The sequence below is a fragment of the Trachypithecus francoisi genome, unplaced genomic scaffold, assembly GCF_009764315.1.
Source record: "Trachypithecus francoisi isolate TF-2019V2 unplaced genomic scaffold, Tfra_2.0 Lachesis_group17, whole genome shotgun sequence".
Classification (NCBI taxonomy): Eukaryota; Metazoa; Chordata; class Mammalia; order Primates; family Cercopithecidae; genus Trachypithecus; species Trachypithecus francoisi.
The window spans coordinates 17,180,097-17,190,702 of NW_022681462.1; positions in this window are offsets into that span (position 1 = coordinate 17,180,097).

The window sequence follows — 10,606 nt, forward strand, 5'->3', positions numbered from 1 at the left end:
ATATATTTTTGGTTGACATTCAAAAAAGAGACAAGAACGGGCAGATGTCTGGAATAAGACTGCCACATCAAGTCTTCCCTTTCATTTGCCTCTCCATGACAAGCAAAGTAGTGTTTGGAGATGTGGGAAAACTTTCCAAACTCATTTGAATTGTAAAGACACAAACCCCAAAAGTACATAGATGGTGCTGGTTGTTCTGAACTGTGGTGGGGAATTTTGGATCAGAATTATTACTCAGACTGGAGAGAGAAGGTGGTTAGGCACTTTCTCTTTGACAACATCCAGACCTTATGGAGTAGATGGGAACAGAATGGTGAAATCAGAAAGAAGGGTGGATGAATTTTCCCCAAATACATCATATGGTTAAAGAAGGAGAAAGAGAACTTGCTAGAACTCTGAAGGGGCTTCTTGGCTAGAATGCATTTACCTTTGGAAATAAAAAGGTGTTTCCAGTGGTCTTTTGGAAGCTGTATGTACTAGTCTGTTCTCCTATTGCTATAAAGCAATAACCGAGACTGGGTAATTTATAAACGAAAAAGGTCTAATTGGCTCACGGTTCTGCAGGCATAGCAACATCTGCTTCTGGGAAGGCCTTAGTAAGCTTATATTCGTGGGAGAGGTTGAAGCGAAAGCAGGCACATCAAATAGCAAAAGCAGGAACGAGAGAGTGCAGTGGGAGGTGCTACACACTTTTAAATGACCAGATCTCAGTAGAACTCACTCTCTGTTGATTTGACAGTATCAAGGGGGATGGTGCTAAACCATTCATGAGAAATCCACTCCGGATAATGCAGTCATCTCCCACCAGGCTCCAACTCCAACACTGGAGATTACATTTCAATATGAGAAACTGGGTGGAGACACACATCCAAACTATATCACTGTCCATCATTAATGGTTTTTCAGGCTCTTTGAAATGTTCTCTGACTGTATTATTACAGACTCATTTTGATTCAGGAGAAACAGAAAAAGAGTGAACATGAATGGGATCTGTTAGCAAGAAAAGCAGCACTATGACATTCTCAATAAGCCCCACATTCAGAGCACATACCCCCAGCTCATTCCAACACAAGTTACACTAATTTAACATCATGGTGACTCTGGTATAGTGAAACTTTAATTTATGGCTAGAAATTGGCACAGCCATTTCACTTTTTGCAGTCTTGTACTTAGTCTTTTTCAAGGGGCATTAATGTTTAAGCTATTTAGCTAAATGAAAATTATTTTTATGAAAAGGTTAAGTGATCTATACTCTTGTATTTAGGAGATATTTTGCTTTTCCTGTAGAGATTTGTCTTCACTTTAAAGTTTAAACATGAAATAAGCCATGGAAAGAAAAAAGAAAAAGACAAAGAAAAAGTGGAATAGTAAATCAGAAGAATTTCTCTTTCAACACCTCCTTCAAATGAGCCTACAATTAGATAGGGATTGTCAACATCACATGCATTTGCCAAAGCCTAATCATGTTTTTTGGATTTAGTGGAAGTAGGGATATTAGGGGAAGAGAAAGTTAGACAGGAAATTCTGTGCTTGGAAACCTAACTGTTTCTGTGTGTTTATGAACAAACTAAACAAAATTGATAGTCCTCTGAACATCCAGCTGACCTCACCTGTGGGAAATCCCTGGCTGTCCTCTGGCAATGAACTTTTAAATAGCTCAACTGATTGAAAAGCAGGGTTGAGGAGGCGATTTTTAAAAATTCCTGGTAAATTTGTAAAACAGGCTATAAAAGAAAGCATTTTTCTAATTCTTCGGTTGTTTATTTATTTATTTATTTTATTTTATTTGAGATGGAGTCTTGCTCTGTCACCCAGGATGGAGTGCAGTGATACAATCTCAGCTCACTGCAACCTCCGCCTCCCAGGCTCACACCATTCTCCTGCCTCAGCCTCCTGAGTAGCTGGGACTACAGGCGCCCACCACCACGCCCGGCTAATTTTTTACATTTTTAGTAGATATGGGGTTTCACCGTGTTAGCCAGGATAGTGTTGATATCCTGACCTTGTGATCCGCCTGCCGCAGCCTCCCAGAGTGCTGGGATTACAGGCGTGAGCCACCGCGCCCGGCTCTTCTGTTGTTTATTGCCAGGTATCATAGACCTAAGTGCTTCTCCACCTATCCCCATTCACATCTAGATAGCAGCAACTTCATAGATGGGAAAAACTTTCTAACAAATAACATACCAGTATTATGGGACATTTTGTGATCCATTTAGTTGAAAACAGTTTTGGGGAGTCATTTCAAAATGGGAAAAATCAGAGCCTACAGTAAATGAAGTTGTTCCTGTGTTACCTGAGGAGCAAGTTAAGGAGGGAGGGATGGGCACCATCACAGGATGCAAAAACTCAGGGAGAGATAAGATCCATGACATCAATCAAAACCAGAAGCACTGGACTTACTGCTACAACATTACTTTACCTTGACTTGCACAGGTTACGAGGAGATGTTCTGTGTATCCCATTCTGAGTCCAGGATCAGAGGGATGATCCACTGGCTGGTTAGGTTTAAAAATACCCTAGTAGGTGTCTTCTAGTATCTAATTCCTGGGCTGGATAGAATTTTTACCATCAGCTTCATTCTGAAGGTATCGCTAGAAATTCAGCCTCACACTGATCTTTGAAAACTGAGCTGGTAGCTTTTGGGGGGCTGCTAACGAGAATCATACAATGACACTAAAGAAAGATCTGAATGAACATGCCAGATGACTGCATTTGTATTCACTGAATTGGCTGTAAGATGAATCGTGTTTGGGGCTGCCTTAGCACGCAGCCTCTCCTAAAATTTGGCTGTAGCACCTATTGAAATAGAATGGAAGATAAAAGTGGTTTCAAGAGTGTGATGAAATGATTGTGTTATTGAAATGCTAATTTAGATGTGGCAATTGCCTAAGAGATGACTCTGCCTGTGAGACAGCCTGCACATCTGAGCCCATATCCGATGAAAACCTTTCCTCCAGTGTTGTGTGTTTGCATGTGTGTGCGTGCATATACACAGATGTCTTATTCTTTGACAAGCCCTTTTACGAGTGTCAATCTTGGTATGTTTCCACCCAGGGGATTTTTCTGTCACTACTTTAGCATACATTTTTAATTATTGTTGGTTGAACACAATCTCTCCTTTTCAAATACCATTGCATGCTTGACAAGATTTGGAACCTTCTAGAAAAGGGTCCCAGGCTCAGAGGCTCTGATAACGAACTAGCAACTAATTTGCTTGACTAGAGCATCCACCTAAGGCAAAGGGAAGAAAGTGGAGTGTGGCCAACTCAGGACCAGTCTAGTGGAGAGGCCGTTCTCAGAGACCTTTGACCGAGACCCCTCAGGTGAAATGGCCTCCTCCAATCACCTCAGTTAGCCCCCCCTGCAGTCCTGAGGCACTGTTGTCACTGTGGATAAACAAACCTCAATATCTGAACCACAGGCTCTCCCTGCAGCAATGCAAATCAAAAAGTATATACATATTTTGAAACAAGACAAAGGCATAGGTTTTTAAAGCTCAGCATGGTGATAAATAAAAATGTGCAGCAAATCTGCCATTTGTGTGTGACATCTGAGGGGCAATTCATCAGGACTTAAGTTTACTTGTAAAGAAGATAATCATGAAAAATTGTCAATATCACACTAATTGTGGGGGATATTTATTCTGTTCAAGTTGCTTTCTCCATTAGCACAATCGCTAAAATGCACCATTTGTCCTCTGGAGTATTTACACTTTCCTTTCCCTAATTATGAATGTGGAGGCTGCTGAAGCAGAATACCTGAGAAGTAAAAAGGATCTAGAGTGAAACGGAAAAAAAAAAAAAAACCCACGACAGAGATGAAAAATGCCATGTTGGAGCTTGCAACCCCTGGCTCAGCAAGGCCTTCCAGGTCATTCATCTTGCCTTTGATTTGTCTGCCTTTTCATTTCAAATAGGTTTACAGGTTTTTAGCTGAAATCAATTAAAGAGAGCCAATTGGCAGGGTTAGCACTTGTGGTGTTTATGGTGCGCATTGTATTGATTTATGCTGCTCAGCAGCTACAGTGAAAAGCAAACTATATGAAGAGGAAGGGAAACCTCAGGCTGGGGAGGGATTACAGTGCATAGGATTAGTTCAAGGACAGTAATGAACAACGCCATAAAGAAAACTGCTGACTCTACAAGTTCAAGCAATAGGAGTATTTTTGTGAGAAAGACAGACTCATGGCTATAATGTAGTGACAAGTAATTATGCAAGATGCTTAGTATCAATTGACAGTGCAGGAAGGACCCTTTCATTTGAAGTAGCAGAAAAGGATGCAGGGAAAGGGAACACATTAGGTGGTTGTGTTGTGGCTTCTTTAGGCTTCACCTTCCGGGCAAAGACAAACACATAGCTGGGTGGAGCCTAAGAGAATGAGTTCCAGGAGAACAGAGTATGAAGTTATTGAGTAGTGAGACAAGGATGATTTTTTTCTTTTTTTCTTTTTTTTTGAGACCGAGTCTGGCTCTGTCGCCCAGGCTGGATTGCAGTGGCACAATCTCAGCTCACTGCAAGCTCCGCCTCCTAGGTTCACGCCATTTTCCTGCCGCAGCCTCCTGAGTAGCTGGACTACAGGCACCCACCACCACACCAGGCTAATTTTTTGTGTTTTGTAGTAGAGATGGGGTTTTCACCGTGTTAGTCAGGATGGTCTTGATCTCCTGACCTCGTGATCCACCCGCCTCGGCCTCCCAAAGTGCTGGGATTACAGGCATGAGCCACCCTGCCCAGCCAAGATGAGGAGGACATTTAAAAAATCTTACAATATTGGAAATAGCTGGTTGGTCACTTAAGCCTGGCAGGGTCAAAATATTGAGTGAGATATTCTGGAAAATGGGAAGCGTTGTGGGAAATACCCATGCAATGAAAGTGATAAAGAAAAACACTGGGTAACTTCTGAGGTCCTTTCCTGCCTTCTAGCTTTACAAGGCATAGAATATTCACTGTGATGTCCATCGTCTTGAAGAGTTGATGACTTATGTGCTCAATGATATAACATCATCTGAATTGGTAGGCGGTAGAGAGTGGGCAAAGTATTGGCATTTTTGAACATAAGACTAAAAGATTCTAATTTTGGGATGGGAGGGTGAGGAGAACCATAGCTTTTTTGTTTGTAGGCCTCTGTAGCGCAGGCTCATGAAATTCAGGAATGGTAATCGAAAACTCTTTTGACATGTCTTATAGATTCTTGGAGACAAAAGCTTTGATTATCAAAGAAAAAAATGTTTAAACAAGTTAAATGACCAGTTTGGTTTGAAAAATAGCTCAGGCTGCATTGTCCTGTAAGACTTTTATGACTTAATGTTAAACTTCATAAAGACAGGTGAGCCAGGTGCAGCCTTGAATATTTGCAATGATAACAATAATAATTATGAGGTGTTAATATTCAGGGCTTGCCTTTGTTGAATAGCTTATCCTTTTTTTTTTAGGTGCCATACATGCATTGACTCTTTGATTATCAGACATCCTGTGAGGTTATGTAAGGTTAGGCATCATTATCCCCGTCTGAAAGACGAAGGAATAGCCTCACGTAGCTTAAGGGATTTATTGTGGCAACTGAAAAGGGGAAGGAGTAGAAACGAATGAACAATTATTGAAGACTTATGACTCATCAGATCTTGGACTAGAATATGCATATGTGTGTAAGGCCTCAAAACTACAATCGAATCTCATTTTTTACAGGAGATGAAACTGGACTCGAACAGGTGGAGCAAATTAACCCCTCGCCAGTAACAAGCAAGAGAGGACACTGGGTTTTGAACCCAGGTACCAAACTCTAGCTACTCATCTATACTTTCTCTCTCTTGACCATAATGGCTATTTTGTTAAAAAGAAATTTCCCTGGTCCAGAACAGAAGGAGCTTAGGAGTTTTCACTCCATCCTAATAATAAGTAAAAAGCTGTGCAAACAAAAAAATCAACAACTCTTCTCAGATCCTTCCTTGTCCCCATAATTGGACGGACAGGCAAATACACCTTACAGGAGCAGAAACCCGGATGGAAACAAGTACTGGGGTGGGAAAACTTGAACTGTAATTGACAAATTGCTGGAGGCTCAGTGTGGACAAGTTCAAGAGGTAAACATTTCAGGTGGATCCAGTTATTGAGGGAGTCCTCACACTTTTGTGAATTGTATCTCTGAAAGCTCTATCAGGCAGGTTCTCACAGCGAGGATCAGATAAAAGTAATCCCCTTGGGCTTCCTGTATAGAGAGGGAAAAAGCGACCATCTTGAAATATACCAGAGCATTCTGTTCTTAAGGAGGCCTTCCCTCAGCAGAAGCTATTTTACCAGAGCCTCATCTATGCAGGTATTATTGTGAGAGCCTAACCTACCTGGGGAAAGTGAAATAGCTTTATCCCGTTCCAGCCTTCCACGTGGACGAATAGGTAGAGACAGAGGACTTTTGGGGCAGTAAAAATACTCTGTATAATACTACACGGTAATGTCATTATACATTTGTCCAACCCCGCATAAAGTACACCAAGGTGAACCCTAGTGTAAACTCTAGTCTTTGGATGATTATGATGTGTCAGTGTAGGGTCCTCAATTGTAGCAAATGTACCACTCTGGTGGGGGTTGCTGATGGTGGGTGAGGCTGTGCATATGTGGGGGAAGGCGGTACATTGGAACTTGCTGTACTTACTGCTAAATTTTACTGTGAACCTAAAACTGCTCTAAAAAAATAAAGGTTATTTAAAAAAAGGAGATTCCACTTAAGCCTCAGGATCCACTCAGGGCAAACTGGAGAAGCACTGTGATCAGTTTGTAGTTCTTGTCTTCTTTCAGTGTAGATGAGCTCCCTTTCAGTTTATATCCTTCTTCCTCTGAATAACTTTTCCCTATCTTCCATAGTACAGTCAGGCCATAGCCTCTTCTTGTCTCCCAAAACCTATGGTAATTTCCTTTGTCACTGCACGTGGAAGTAAGACAATCACATAATTTATTGTCCGAATCAGGACAATTTTGAGATGAAAGAAGCTGCTATTAATAATTACTCCACGAAAACAGGGATACTGTGAGTTGTCCAAGGCAAAACAGAGAGAATGGTCACTCTACTTATGGCTGCAAGATTTCCAAGGGGAGCTGAGTTTGGGTATGTGTGCCTGTGTATGTGGATAGTGGATTACACCCAGTTTGGTAGTGACCTTAATTACTCTACCAGTAAGCAGTGGGCTCCTCAAGGGTATCCACCTTACTTTTCCTGGCATACAATGTCTCCACCATTTAGTAAGAGTTCATAGAATGAATGAATAAGCTAAAGGATTAGGTACTTTTCTTCTTTGTTTCTTCCATATCAGCTTCCTGTATTCGGGTTTCTGATTCCATCAATGGGTTTTCTGTTTGTTCAGCATACTTCACTCTGTCTTCGTGATATCATTCCTCTTAGACATGACATTCTCAATAACTATTTATTATCTCTCACGTTGGTTTTTTCTTTCAGATTTCTTGCTTTTTCGTCTAAAGTCACACTAAACCAGAATTTGTAACAAATTTGTGTCCTGGGATTTGGAAGTTGGGTTGGTAGTACCAACCTGATGAAGTGTGGTAGAGAAAAGCTTCTAAATTAGTGTATTATGGAACATATATTTAGCATGCATATTACAGGAGAAAACAAGAAGTGGAGTTGATTTAGAGGACTACTGTGGAGTTGATAAAGAAAAAATACGTGATAAGGTCTTGATAACACAAAATAATCTTTTAAACCAACCAAATGAACAAACAAAATACAGCAGATTCTCATTACAAGGGCTGGATATAGATAATTTTAAGCCTGGATCAGGCTAAGCATAGGGAAATACACAGTATAACTGAGAACCTGGATTGCAAGTTAGAAAATCTAAGTTCTAACTTCGGCTGAGAGGAGTGGCTGTGTGGCTTAACCTTCGAGGCTCTAATTTTCTTCATCTGTGATGGGAGGGAATTCAGACTACATACTCTTTGGGGCCTCTTCTAGATGTAATGGTCCTTTTCATGATTTTTTGAAGGTACTTAAGCTGGAACACCACAGAAGCAGAAGAGGCAGCTTACACTGTGGCTTGAATCCAAAGAGACATTGCTTCCTAGGCCTGTACGACTCTATTCTCATAGTATGGAAGCCTCAGACCTTCTGTGTCTTGCTCATATATTTATTGGAAGGATCAATTACCTTCAGAAACAGGGCTCAGAATGTCCTAGCTTGGAGAAATTTAGACCAACCACATAATTTCACAAGAAAGAAGCTAATACTCAGATAGAGAAACATATCAAAATTCATAGAGCCATGTCAGAGTGGAACATTTACTAAACCCTATGTCTCCTGACATTGCCAAGTCTTCTGACACTCCACCTCATTCAATCACTCACTTATTCATTCAATAATTTCTGAGAGTGTACTATTCAGTCAACACCTTTTACACCTGTCAGGATTCAAAAATATGAAGAAGAAATAATCCCTATTTACAAACAAGGTCTTTTAAGACATATGTGTTGATAAAGCTCATTGTTGACATTTCTTTTGCAGTTGTTTTCATTCATCAGCTGCCTGCCTTAATATTACCACTGGAGAATTTTGTACGTTTGTTTTTCTGGTGTGGATGGCATGGCAGAATGGTAGATACTGCATGGATTAGGCTGCAGAAACAATAGCCCTCCATCCTCTATCCCCTGCCAAATAGAACAGCTTACAAAATGAGTGTATTATTTTCTAATTTTATGGGCAAACAGAAGCTTTGCTCCCTTCAGCTTTTCAAGGACCCAGATGGAGGTTGTGCTGTTTTTAATACAGACTTACAGGGTTACTCGTGGTACCACTATTTGGCCAAGTGAAAGGAAAGAGAACAGATGATCGCTTGTAGTCATTTTATGGACCACACCTTGCCATGGCACTGAACACTTTTCTCACATTCTGTTGGCTAGAACCTAGTCACATGACCACACATAAAGGTAGGCTGGAAAACAGAGTCTAGCTCAGTGCTCAGAAAATTAAAAAAAAAAAATCGGTTTCAGCGAACTGTCAGCAGTCTTTGCCACATTGCTCTATGCGTAAACCTCACCATCTATTAAACCATTCTGTGAATTCCTATCCAGATTTAGTTCCCTTGTGGAGGGTGATTTGTATCTATTCTTAAATGGGGGTATTCATCCCTATTGAAAGTTAACATACTTGCTTTTTCTGTGCTAGATGTCTTTAGAATTCTGCAAGGAAATAAACAGTTCAATATTGCTGTTTAATAATCGAATACAGACAAAGAGCTGTAAAGTTTTATCTCTCTGTCTTGCCTGATTTATTCCTCACCATGGACAATATACATCTTTTAAAAAATTTATTTTACTTTGAGTTCTGGGATACATGTGGAGAATGTGCAGGTTTGTTACATAGGTATAGATGTGCCGCAGTGGTTTGCTGCACCCATCAACCCATCATCTAGGTTTTAAGCCCAGCCTGCATTAGGTATTTGTCCTAATGCTCTCCCTCCTCTTACCCTCCCACCCCCGACAGGCCACAGTGTGTGATGTTCCCCTCCCTGTTTCCATGTGTTCTCATTTTTCAGCCCCGACTCATGAGTGAGAACATGTGGTATTTGGTTTTCTGTTCCTGTGTTAGTTTGCTGAGAATGATGGCTTCTAGCTTCATCTATGTCCCTGCAAAGGACATGAACTCATTCTTTTTTATGGCTGCATAGTATTCCATGGTGTATATGGGCCCCTTTTTTTTTCTTTTATCCGGTCTATCATTGATGGGCATTTGGATTGGTTCCAAGTCTTTGCTATTGTAAATAGTGTTGCAATAAATACACGTGTGCAAACATGCATCATTACACAACATCTCACTTACATAATACTTTTATTAAAATAAGCAAAAAAACAAAAACAGCAATGGCAACAACAAAAACCCCTGCCTTACCTTAGAGGTAGTTCTGAGGAGTTAAATGAAGGGAGTTTTTTAAATATTTATTTTATATATTTTAAAACTTTTATTTTAAGTTCAGGGGTACAAGTGCAGGTTTGTTACATAGGTAAGCTTGTGTCATGGGAGTTTGTTGCACAGATTATTTCATCACTCAGGCATTAAGCCTAGGACCCATTAGTTATTTTTCCTGGTCCTCTCCCTCCTCCCAAACTCCACTCTCCAAAAGGCCCCAGTGTGTGTGTTGTTCCCCCTACGTGTCTATGTGTTCTCATCACTTAGCTCCCACTTAAGGTGAGAATATGCGGTATTTGGTTTTCTGTTCCTATGTTAGTTTGCTAAGGATAAGAGAGTTAATTACACATATTTTTTAAAAACTGAAAGAAAGATTACTGGAGAAATAACTTCTGTTTCATGAGAGGAATGCATTTATATAATTATGGAAATACGATTTTGCCTACCATTAACAAATCAACATTAGAAAATTTTTAACCCCCCAGCAATCTTTTTCAGCAACATCTGCGACCTCATCGCTAAATTTAAAATATGAAATTTGATCATGACATAGGTATGAGTGCTAGACCAGATTATGATATGTTTTTAAAGAGGTAGAAAGGGAATCCTGGACTGAGGGAGTCACTTGAGTATAATTTTAATTTAAAATGCCCCAGAAAACAGTAAATACTCTTTGTCTAGATTTCTATATGGCTTATT